This window comes from Nyctereutes procyonoides, unplaced genomic scaffold (assembly GCF_905146905.1).
Source record: "Nyctereutes procyonoides isolate TBG_1078 unplaced genomic scaffold, NYPRO_anot_genome, whole genome shotgun sequence".
NCBI lineage: Eukaryota > Metazoa > Chordata > Mammalia > Carnivora > Canidae > Nyctereutes > Nyctereutes procyonoides.
Genome location: NW_026575043.1, coordinates 54,957,389 through 54,970,775, shown reverse-complemented (window position 1 = coordinate 54,970,775; position 13,387 = coordinate 54,957,389). Strand labels below are relative to the sequence as shown.

At 38.3% G+C, this 13,387-nt stretch overlaps 1 protein-coding gene across 8 annotated transcripts in view; it reads right to left on the bottom strand.

The window, feature by feature from the left end:
* ATXN2 (ataxin 2) overlaps positions 1-13,387 on the bottom strand; it is a 115,698-nt gene that overhangs the window by 80,460 nt on the left and 21,851 nt on the right. The gene's annotated exons all lie outside the window — the stretch shown is intronic.

The following is a 13,387-nucleotide window of genomic DNA, read 5'->3' as shown; positions in this document are numbered from 1 at the left end:
TGAAACGATAAAAACATTAATAATGTAAAATAGTATGTTCTTCATAAGCAATTACTCTGAGTACTGGAATCTCATTTTAATAAAATAATCAAAATACTCAAATTAAGCCACAAATTCAATATATTTTTTTTAAATTTTTATTTATTTATGATAGTCACAGAGAGAGAGAGAGAGTGAGAGAGGCAGAGACACAGGCAGAGGGAGAAGCAGGCTCCATGCACCGGGAGCCCGACGTGGGATTCGATCCCGGGTCTCCAGGATCGCGCCCTGGGCCAAAGGCAGGCGCTAAACCGCTGCACCACCCAGGGATCCCAAGCCACAAATTCAAAGAGAAGTACAATTCAGGTCTAAAAAGTTTCATAGTATGAATGATGCCAATTCCCAGTAAAATAGCACTGATCTTAAAACTCCAAGGATAGGGCTAGTCTGCTCTCCAATTCAGTCACCCTCTCTCATCTAGAAAGTAATATCTTAGACCGAAGGATCTCTGAAATTCCATCCATTTCTAACATTCTGATTCTGTAATCCTTTGCCTCACACACAGCAAGAGAAATTCCAGAAGTCCAAGGAAAAGGAATAATAATACCATTTATAGCACTACAAACCAGATAACTATGGTAAGCACTATGTCAAATCTCTCAACCCTAACCTTAAAAGAAATTGAACCTTAGTTAAGTATCTTAACTAAAAATCATAAGCAGAAGAGATGGTATTTTAACCAGGTGATCTAAAGTCTAGGTTTTTCATTTCTTTTTTTTTTTTCTTTTCTTTAGGCTTTTCATTTCTTTTTTTTTTTTTTAGGCTTTTCATTTCTATGTTATATACTGCATCTCTGAAATTGCATCACAAGGAATAAACTTCACAATTAAACCTAGCCAAATTTTTATTTTTTTTCAAATATCATTTGAATTTATTGGGTTTTTCTAATTATTTGTAGTCTGTAACCAAAGCCTGCCAAACAGCTAAAAATCCTGCTTAGGGATTATCTTAAATTAAGTGGTTGCTGAGTTGCCACAGTTAAGACTTAAACAAATGCCACCAATTAAGTACCTTTAAATTCATGTGGCATCCCCAAAAAGCTATTTAAAATAATTTAAAGACTCCTCTACAGAAGTCACATTATTTTTTTACTGATTATACAATTACATCTTGGACTAATCAAGAACAACTGTTTTGACAATCCAGGTTACTTAGGAGAACAAATCATTAACAGAGAAAATAATAAAAGACTCACAGCACTACAAAGTGGTACAGAATATAGAGACTAGAGATTTCCCCTGACCAAACCATGAAGCTGATAACCAAGGGGTATGTTGGTATATCATAGCAGCATTTTCTGAAACTTTTGCTACAAGTCCAAATTCATTTTTTTTTTCTTTTGGGATCCACTTAGATTATGCTTTACTTTTTTTTTTCTTTAGCATTTTGGAACAAAGCATCTTAATATTTCTTATAGTAACAAAAATTGAATTTCAAAAAAGCCAAGATTAGGAGCACCTGGGTGGCTCAGGCTCAGTCAGTTAAGTGTCTGCCTTCAGCTAAAGTCATGATCCGGGGATCCTAGGATCAGGCCCCCATTGGGCTACCTGCTCAGCAGGGAGCTGCTTCTTCCTCTGCTTGTGCTCCCTCTCTGTCAAATAAATAAATAAAATTTTTTTAAGAAGTGACAATCATATTCTAGTCCTAAATATACTTATGATTAGATGGATCAGATTTAACAGAGCCACCACATCCAGGATTCTATGCTTTCGATTGTTATTGAATATGAAGTTAAGGTGTGATTCAAAATGCCAAATTAGGGATCCCTGGGTGGCGCAGCGGTTTGGCGCCTGCCTTTGGCCCAGGGCGCGATCCTGGAGACCCGGGATCGAATCCCACGTCGGGCTCCCGGTGCATGGAGCCTGCTTCTCCCTCTGCCTGTGTCTCTGCCTCTCTCTCTCTCTGTGCTATCATAAATAAATAAAAATTAAAAAAAAAAAAAAGAGTTTAAAAAAAAAACAAAAAAAACAAAATGCCAAATTAGGGCAGCCTGGGTGGCTCAGCGGTTTAGTGCCACCTTCAGTCCAGGGTAAGATCCTGGAGTTCCGGAATCGAGCCCCACCTTGAGCTCCCTGCATGGAGCCTGCTTCTCCCTCTGCCTGTGTCTCTGCCTCTCTCTCTCTCTGTGTCTCTCGTGAATAAATAAAGTCTTTTTTAAAAAATGCCAAATTAACATAATGAAATTTTAGGGGCACCCGGGTGACTCAGTGGTTGAGTATCTGCCTTCGGCTCAGGTGGTGATCCCGGGAACCTGGGATCAAGTCCCTCATCAGGCTCCCCACAGGGAGCCTGCCCTTCCCTCTGCTTATGTCTCTGTCTCTCTCTCTCATGAATAAATAATCTTAAATATTTTATATATATATATATATAAAGAAAATTTTAAAGTAATAGTTTACATTGCTTCAAAATAATGCAGGAGGGAGGAAATAGCTCAGGTTATAAATGAAAACAAGACTGGCATGAGTTGCTAACCACTGAAACTAGATGACAGGTGTTCAGGGGTTCAATATATCATTCTGCTTGCTTTATACAATTTCCTTAAATTAAAAAAAAACCTTCTGATATGATACATTCAAAGCCCAGATTTAATGAAGATCTACTAGTTTACAGGAAACATGGTGTGGGAGAATAGGTTAACTGATCCCATGGGTTACAAATCAATTAAACCCAGAATATGGGGCAGCCCGGGTGGCCCAGTGGTTTAGCATTGCCTTCAGCCTGGGGTGTGATCCTGGAGACCTGGGATCGAGTCCCACATTGGGATCCCTGCATGGAGCCTGCTTCTCCCTCTGCCTGTGTGTCTCTGTCTCTCTTTCTCTGTGTCTCTCATGAATAAATAAATATTTTTTTTTTAATGTGGTAAATTTGGCCTAACAAATGAAAGCGTCTTCAACAAATAAATGGCAGGAGAAGAAAAAAGAAAAAAACAGCATAGAGGGAGGGAAAATTATTATAAATTTAAAGACACATATAAATCAAAAGCAAAATGTGGCTTCTCAATCTCAAACTTATTACAAAGCTACAGTCATTGAAACAGTGTGATAGTGGCATAAGGACAGACATAAAATCCAATGGCATAGAGAGCCCAGAAATAAACCCTCACATATATGCTGAGCCCTTACAACTTATAACGTATACAAAAACTAACTCAAAAAATAAAAATAAAAAAAATAATTTAAAAAAACTAACTCAAAATGGATCAAAGATGCAAATTTAAGAGCTAAAACTATGGAACTCTAAGAAGAAAACATGGGAGACAAGTCTTCATGACTTTGAATATGGTAATAATTTCTTAACTGTGATACCAAAGTGCAGACGTTAAAAAAAAAAAAAGAGCAGTAAAAAGGACTTCATCAAAATTAAAAACTTTTGTTCAATGGATTATAAGAGAGTTATCAGAGTGAAAAGACAACACTTTTCAGAATGAGAGAGGATATGTGCATTTCATATATCTGGCAAGGGGTCAATTTCAGAATACATAAGCAACTATAATTCAAGAACAAAAAAATACAACCCAATTCAAAAATGGGCAAAAGAGGGGATCCCTGGGTGGCTCAGCAGTTTGGCGCCTGCCATTGGCTCAGGCCGTGATCCTGGGGACCGGGGATCAAGTCCCACGTTGGGCTCCCTGCGTGGAGCCTGCTTCTCCCTCTGCCTCTCTCTCAGTCTTCCATGACTTCCATGAATAAATAAATAAAATCTTTCAAAAAAAAAAATGGGCAAAAGACTAGAACAGACATTCTTCCCAGGACATCACAGTTAGCCAATAAGCACATGAAAAGATGATCAACATCACTAGTCATCAGGAAAAATGCAAATCAAAACCACAATGAGCTAACACTTCATTCCCACTACTACAATTGTTATCAAAAAGACATAAAATCACAAGTATTGGCAGGAAACTGGAAAATTCTTTTCCAATTGGAAAAATTGGAACCCGGGCAGCCTGGGTGGCTTAGCGGTTTAGGGTCACCTTCGGCCCAGGACGTGATCCTGGAGATCACTTGATCCTGGGATCAAGTCCCATGTCAGGCTCCCTGCATGGAGCCTGCTTCTCTCTCTGCCTGTCTCTCTGTATCTCTCGTGAATAAATAAATAAAATCTTTAAAAAAAAAAAAGGGAGGAAAAATTGGAATCCTTGTGCACTACCTGTGGAAATGTAAAATGGCATAGCTACTGTGCAAGATAGTATGGCAGTTCCTCAAAAAATTAAATAGAATTACCATATGATCTAGCAATTACCACATCAGAATATATACCCCAAATAACTGAAAGCAGGGATCTGGGGATGCCTGGGTAGCTCAGTTAAGCATCTGTCTTCAACTCAGGTCATGATCCAAGGGTCCTGATACTGAGCCCCATATCGGGCTCCCTGCTGAGCAGGGAGTTTGCTTCCCTCTCCCTTTGTCCCCCCCCCCACCACCACCTGCACATGAATGTTCTCTAAGAGATAAATCTTTAAAAAAAAGCAGGGATGTGAACAAATATTTGTACATCAACGTCCACAGCAGCATTATTTACAATTAGCCAAAAGGTGGGAAAACCCCAATGCGCACTGACAAATGAATGGATAAACACAAGGTGGTATCTTCATACAATAGAATATTTTCAACCTTAAAAACAAATGACATTCTGGCACATATTACAACATACAAGAACCTTGAACACATGTTAAGTGAAAGAAGCCATACACAAAAGGACAACTATTGTACGATTCTACTTATAAGGGGTATATAGGGTAGCCAAATTCATAGATACAGAAAGTAGACTAGTGGATGCCAGGAACTGTAGATGATTGAGATGGGGAGCAACTGCTTAATGGATAACTAAGGGATTTCTTCTGGAGTAAAAATGTTTTGGAACTTAATAGAAGTGGTTGATAGCACAATAAAGTCAATCTACTTCATGCCCCTAACTACACATTTGAAAATGGTTAAAACAGTTAACTTTTATGTGATGTACGTTTTTACCACATTAAAAAAAAACAAAAGATTCTCTTTCCAAAGAACTTCATTTGCAGCCAAAGGATGCTCTCAAAAACAGTGGAGGTTGTGGCCAAAGACAGATATAAGACACTAGAATCATAACAAATACAGGCTTATATGGATAATAATAAAAAAAAAAAGATCCAACTATACAGTCTACAAAAGAGGTATTTTAGATTCAAAAATAAAAAAAGACTGAAAAAAAAACAAAAATAAAAATAGACTGAAAAGGATGGAAAAGATATATTGTGCAAAGAGCACATAAAAGAAAGCTGCAGCAGCTGTACTACTATCAGACAAACTAGACTTTAAAACCAAAAGTGTTACTAGAGATAAAGAGGGACATTTTATGATAAAGGGTCAATCCGTCAGAAAGAAGAAAGAGGCTTTCACCTGTACTCTCTGTGCCCTTCAACATAGCTCCTGGGTTATTGAAGATGAACTCCTAACAGAAATTATCTGTGCCACCTTAATACAGAGCCCTGCCCCTTTTCATGCTCCCCATCCTTGTCACACTATCAAGCTGACAGTTGAATTCCAACTAATGAAGGTAGAAGATGGTATTAAAAGGCTATAATCTGGTAGCCACCTTAGTAACAACTGCTTCACACAAATATCACTAATGGATGCTAAATCTAGTAAAGCAGAAACAGGATACTTGTATAGTCAGAAAGTAATTCCCCACAAGATATTGATTAAGGGGGAAGCGAAAAATAATTTTCTAGTAAAGATATCTAGCAGATCTGGGGTACGTGGCTGGCTCAGTCAGTAGAGCATGCAACTCTTGATCATCGGGTCGTGAGTTCAAGTGCCACTTTGAGAATAGAGATTACTGGGCGGCCCCGGTGGCGCAATGGTTTAGCGCCGCCTGCAGCCCAGGGCATGATCCTGGAGACCCTGGATCGAGTCCCACATCAGGCTCTCTGTATGATGCCTGCTTCTCCCTCTGCCTGTGTCTCTGCCTCTCTCTCTCTGTCTCTATGAATAAATAAATAACATCTTAAAAAAAATAGATTACTTAAAAATTTTTTAAAACTTAAAAAAAGAAAGATCTAGCAGATCCTTATCCTGTAATCAAAATTAACAGCACCAGAAATGGGATAAATACACATCACACATCTCCCCAAGACTATATAACAAGAACATGCAAATCACCTCTATGGTATTCTTGCTAAAAATGCATAATCTGAAACTAAATCATGAAGAAACATCAGAAAAACCTCAGGTTAAGAGACATTCTACAAAGTAACCCTTGATCTTCAAAGGGGTCAAGTCATAAAAGACAAAGAAAGACTAAAGAACTAGTTCAGATTAATTAAAGGAGACCAAAAAAACATGACAATTGTATGTAACACATAATCCCACACTGGTTCCTGGACCATAAAAACATTTTGTTTTGCTGCAGAGAACATCAGAAGAATAAATGGTTAAAATATGAATAACATCTATAAATAACAGTCTGACATAATATTAATTTCCTTATGTTGACAACTCTACTGTGGGTTTTTTTGTTTTGTTTTGTTTTGTTTTTTTCTACTGTGGGGTTTTAAGAGAATGTCCTTGTTATTAGGAAATATACTCTCAAGTATTTAGGGCTAAGGAGCACCATGTCTCTCATGTGTTTAATAAAATAATTTTATAATAAATTAAATATACATATCTTAATTTAACAAGAGAAAAAAATGAAAAAGTAAATGTTACTTGACGAATATAGGTAAAGGGAATAAGAAAGTTATTTGTACTATCATCGCAACTTTTCTATATACCTAAATTTATGTACAGTTTTAAAATTAAGAACTGTGATTAACTTCTATCTACTGTATTGCCCAAAATGTCCTTAATTTCTTTTTTTTTTTATGTCCTTAATTTCTTAAAAAAAAAAAAGAAATTCAATCCCATACAGCCTTGAAACTCAAATGCCATTTTTTAAGACAACTTCCTTGGATTACACCATCCCAATTAAATAACACGGTGCTCTTTTTCAACTCTCCAGATTGGAATCTGTCATAACCAGATTTGTATTATAGTTACTGATGAACCTCTCATATGCCCACTACTCAGGGCCATTACCTGACCAAATGGTGCTTTTGTGCAGATCAGAAAATGATGCCTCCTCCAGGGAGTCAAAGCCCCACACTAAAGAAAACAATGTGGTCAGCAGCCAGTGCCATTATGAAAATTACAAGAGGCACTGGAAATAAAGGTAGTCCCAAAGGCACATCGTGTGGCCAAAGAAACTCCTGGATTTCAACATCCATTCATGTCCTTGGCCAAAAGCTCCTGGATGAAATAAAAACTAAACCAAGACTGGCAGACAGTATTTTATACATCTTTGTACCATCTACCAAAATCAGCACAGAGGAACCATAGCTCACAAATGACATATACCTAATAAATATCTAATGAATTAAGGAGCCCAAAGAAGAAAGAAAAAGATGGAGAAAGATTTCAAAGTAATCATTATATACACCAATGGTCAGCAAAATATAGCCTGCAACCTGTTTTTTTGAGATTCTAAATATGGTTTTTAGATAGGGAGGGAGAGAGGAAGAAAGGAAGGCGGGAAGGGAAGGAGGGAGGAAGTGTAAGGAGGGAGAAAGAAAAGCCAAGAAGAATACACAACAGAGACATTACATGGCCTGGGTCATATCAAGAAAAATCTGTTGCCCTCTGCACTGAAAAGCCAAGGAGAGAGGAAGGGAAGGAAGAAAGAAGGGGAGGAGGGAGTAAGAAAAGCCAAGAAGAATATCCAACAGAGACGTTATATGGCCTGTAATGCCTAAAATACTTTCTATCTGGGTCATTTCAAGAAAAATCTGCTGCCCTCTGCACTGAAAAAAAATTGGCTGCAATGTCAACAACTGCAATTTAAAAAATAAAGTCTACTGCTGTTCTACATGAACTATTACTTCTAAAACAAATTTCTTGACAGCTTAATACTTTTTTCATAGACGTATAGACTTGACATATCAACTTGTGAATTTCATGAGAATCTGATTAGAATTATAAAAAAATAAAATCATGAGACACTTGAACTAGAGGTTCTAGTTTGGGCAATATCAAGGCAAGGGAAAAAAAAATAAAAGGCACCATGACTGGACAGAAAAAAAGAAATAATTGTCTTTAATAATAAAGACAACATGATCATTTATGCAGAAAATCTTAAGAGAATCTTAAAAAGATACTAGAAATAAGAGCTTAGCAAGCTAACTCCAAATGGATCAATGACCTAATCACAAAAGGGTTAAATAGGGCAGCCCTGGTGGCGTGGCAGCTTAGCACCACCTGCAGCCAGGGGTGTGATCCTGGAGACCTAGGGTCGAGTCCCATGTCAGGCTCCCTGCATGGAGCCAGCCTGCTTCTCCCTCTGCCTGTGACTCTGCCTCTGTCTCTCTGTCTCTCTCTCAATAAATAAATAAATAAACAAACAAACAAATAAATAAAATCTTTAAAAAAAAAGGGGGGGGTTAAATAGAACTTTGAAAAGAAAATATGGGGGACGCCTGGGTGGCTCAGTGGTTGAGCGTCTGCCTTTGGCCCAGGGCATGATCCTGGAGTCCTGGGATCGAGTCCCACATCGGGCTCCTTGCATGGAGCCTGCTTCTCCTCTCTCTGCCTGTGTCTCTGCCTCTCTCTCTGTGTCTCTCATGAATAAATAAATAAAATCTTAAAAAAAGAAAAAAAAGAAAATATGGGAGAAGATATTTATGATCGTTGGTTAGAGAAGATTTCAGATAGAACAAAAAATACAAACCATAAAAACAAAAAATTGGCAAATTAGACTTCATCAAAGTTTTAAGTATTCTGTCCTTTCCAAGACTGTTAACCCACAGACAAGGAAATATTTGCAAAACGCATGTCTGATAATTGACATACCCATAAAATACAAAAAACTCGTACAACTTACTAATAAGAAGATAAATGCCAGGGGCACCTGGGTGGCTCAGTTGGTTATGTGTCATCATGCCCACATTAGGCTCATCAGCAGGGAGCCTGCCTCGCCTTCTCCCTCTACCTGCTGTTCCCCCTGGTTGTGTTCTTTCACTGTCTCTAATAGATAAATAAAATCAAATTTTGAAAAAGATAAATAGCCCAATAAATGGGCAGAAGATTTATACAATCATTTAAGTAAATAAGACTTAGTTGGGGGCAGCCCAGGTGGTGCAGCGGTTTAGCGCCGCCTGCAGCCCAGGGCGTGATCCTGGAGACCCTGGATCAAGTCCCACGTCAGGCTCTCTGCATGGAGCCTACTTCCCCCTCTGCCTGTGTCTCTACCTCTCTCTCTCTCTCTCTCTCTCTCTATGAATAAATAAATAAAATCTTTTTTAAAAAATGCAAAAAAAAAAAGACTTAGTTGGTAAAATTAAAGACTGATAATACCTCTCTCTACCTATGTCTCTGCCTCTCTCTCTCTCTCATAAATAAAAATCTTAAAAAAGGGGGGGTGGGGGGACACCTGGGTGACTCAGCGGTTGGGCGCCTGCCTTTGGCCCAGGGCATGATCCTGGAGTCCCAGGATTGAGTCCCACATCAGGCTCCCTGCATGGAGCCTGCCTCTCTCTCTCTCTCTGTGTCTCCCATGAATAAATAAATAAAATCTTAAAAAAAAGAAGAAGATAAAAGAGCCATGAAATAGCATTCATGGTCCAGAAATAAATTCTTATATTTATGGTCAAATGATTTTTAAGAGCCAAGACAATTTATTGGGGAAATAAGAGTCTTTTCAACAAATAGTGCTGGGACAACTGGATATCCATATGCAAAAGAATGTAGCTGGACCTCTACCTTATACCATATATAAAAATTTGAAATGGATCAAATACTTAAATGTAAAGGCTAAAACTATAAAAACTCTTAGAAAAAAATAGAGGTCAATTTTCCAAGACCTTGAATTTGGCAATGGATATAGATAGGACACTAAAAGCACAAACAATATATTAAAAAATAGATAAATGGAACTTGATCAAAATCAGAAATCTAGGGGACCCCTGGGTGGCTCAGCAGTTTAGCATCTGCCCTTGGCCCATGGCGCAATCCTGGACTCCCGGGATCGAGTCCCACATCGGGCTCCCCGCATGGAGCCTGTTTCTCCCTCCTCCTGTGTCTCTGCCTCTCTCTATGTCTATCATGAATAAATAAATCTTTAAATAAAATAAAAATGGGAACATCCCATCTTTAAAAAAAAAAATCAGAAATCTGGGGCACCTGGCTAGCTCAGTAAGAAGAGCATGCAACTCTTCATTTCAGGGTCCTGGGTTCAAGCCCCACATTGGGCATAGAGCTTACTTATGGAGAAAAAAAATTAGGGGTGCCGAAGTGGCTCAGTCAGTTGGGCATTTGTCTTTGGCTCAGATCATGATCCCAAGGTCCTGGGATTGAGCCCCACATCAGGATCCCTACTTGGTGGAGAGCCTGCTTCTCCCTCTACTGCTTCCCCTGCTTATGCTGTCAAATAAATAAAATCTTAAAAAAAAAAAAATCAAAAATTTTTTGTTGTAAAGGACATCAATAAACCAATAGTAATAAAAAACCAAAACCAAAAACACGAAAAAAACCCCACATATATAAAGGGACTATGGATTAATTATAGAGGAGAGTTCAGATACTCTAACCCAGGAAACCAAAAGCACTAGGACTCCAGAGTGAAGTGTTTAAAACCAGAGAACGTACCCAAACTTAAATAAAGGTCTACTCTACTGCTTTTCAGACAGCTCAGTTTCAAATCCTAGGCCAGCCATTTACAGTGACCCTAGAATGGTTATTTAACCACTCTTGTCCCCAATTTTCTTTTTTTTAAGATTTATTTATTTATTTATTTATTTATTTATTTGAGAGAGAGAGAGAGAGAGAGAGAGAGAGAGAGAGAGAGAGAGAGAGGAGAGAGAGAGAGAGAAGAGAGAGAGACAGAGACACAGGAGGAAGGAGAAGCAGGCTCCATGTCCATGTCCCGACCTGGGACTTGATCCCGAGACTCCAGGATCGCACCCTGGGCCAAAGGCAGGCACTAAACTGCTGAGCCACCCAGGGATCCCCGTCCCCAATTTTCTTAACTGTAAAATGGAAATAAAGAAAAGTCAGGGATCCCTGGGTGGCGCAGCGGTTTGGCGCCTGCCTTTGGCTCAGGGCGTGATCCTGGAGATCCGGGATCGAGTCCCATGTGGGGCTCCTGGTGCATGGAGCCTGCTTCTCCCTCTGCCTGTGTCTCTGCCCCTCTCTCTCTGTGACTATCATAAATAAATAAATTTAAAAAAAAAAGTCATAGGGCTGTGGTGTTTAGGTGGCTGAGCTGGTTGAGCATCTAACTCTTGGTATCAGCTCAGGGCAGGACCTCAGAGTCCAGGAGACAACCCTGCATCAGGCTCCATGATCAGTAGGGAGCCTGCTTCTCCTCCTCCCTCTGCCTCTCCCCTTGCTTGTGCTTGCTCGGTCAAATAAATAAAATCTTTAAAAAAAAAAAAAAAAAAAAAAGAGGGATGCCTGGGTGGCTCAGCAGTTGAGCATCTGCCTTCAGCTCAGGTGAGATCCCATTCCAGGGATCAAGTCCTGCACTGAACTCCCTATGAGGAGCCTGCTTCTCCCTCTGCCTATGTCTCTGTGTCTCATGAGTAAATAAAATCTTAAAAAAAATTTTTTTTTTAACTCACAGGGTTGTTGAGGATCAAATAATACTCAAAATGTACATACACATACATACACACATACACTCATTTGGTCAAAATACAAAGTGGGGCTTATTTTATGTCAAGCTTCATTAAAGGTATAAAAGTCTGGCACAGATGGAGTGCTCAAAAACTAGTTTGTTTTTTTAACTTTGTATTTAACAAATATTTATTGAATCAGCATGATAAATATAGCCTGCCTTCAGGCAGCTTACATTTCAGAGGTTATGTCTAGGAAAGAAAATTTAGAATGTGTATTTTCATATGTATATTTTATCTCTCATTAGCCACATGAATAAGTAAAAACATATATAAACAACCCAAGAATACTTTTATTTAAGTAGGCTTCATGCCCACATTCAAATGGGGTTGAACATATGAACCCAAGATCAAGAGTTGCACACTCCACTGACTGAGCCAGTCAGATACCCCCCCCAAAAGAATACTCCTGATAAACGAAAAACATTTAAAAATCTACGAAGAATAAAATTCCTTCTCTTATCACTTCAAAATTCTAGGAGGAAAAATATGCAGTTTCTACTGGTACTGCCAACCACAATATAATTATAGAACTTTTTATTTCTTCATTTTTCAACATTCTGCTCATTCATTACCATCTTTCAACATTGTATCTATACATGTCATTTGCTAGTTTCTACAACTATTTCAACAGGCCCAAGTAACACTTATACAATCAACATATTTCACTGACCCAGATTTCTAGAACCAGAAATTGTTGTCTGGATGTAATGAGTACTCTTTGACACAGTAAGAAAAAATACTACATACCTCTAACCCCTTTGCAGTAAAGTTGTAATAATGCTCTTCTCCTCAGGTAATCACATGGCCACCTGCTTATTATTTAGATCTCAACTTAAATGTCCCCCTCCTCAGAACGGCCTGCCCTGACCATATTATCAAAAGTAGTTCCCCAACCATTATTATAACACCCTGTTTTAGTACTTATTAGCAACTAGTATTTAGTGTATCATAGAACTTAGTATCTGAAATTCTATTACGTGTTCATGTTATTTACTTTCTCTACTTCCTACTCCCAGATTATAAACTCCCTGAGGGCAAACACTGCTGTCTCCTTCACCACTGTATTCCCACAGCTTAGCAGAGCCTGGTGCACAGTAAATATTTGAAATTGTTGAATAAATTAAGTGTACAGTACAGTTTATGTGAATTATGACAAGTATCAACTAATTTAATTTCTTTTTATAGTACAGAAAAACTCCAGTTGTCAAGAGAAAGGACAACTAAAAACCAGAAATCGAATCCCAGCTCTTACAGTTAACTCACTTAGGTGAGTCATTTTGTTCTTCGCATTTCAGTTTTTTTATTAGCAAGGGAAATTCTATAACTAGTACTTATTGAATAACTATTTCCTCACTGCAAAGATGAGTAAAGGTAGGGTTTTCTTTTCTTTTTAGCAAACTAAGGTGGACTGGCAACTCTAAATTCACACAAAACAACTGTTAGATTCAACCAATCATACAATCTTCTAGAATCAATGTTTCAAAACAACTACCATCTCCATAAGAATTAATTTAATTTCTCTGCAACCTGCTGAGATTCAAATTCTGACTCTATCACTTCCAGCTCTGTGACCTTAACTTCAAGACTTCAGCTCTTTGAGTCTCAATCTCAACATCTATAAAAATGGTGATAAAAATAATACTTTCTCAAAGAGAAAAACAA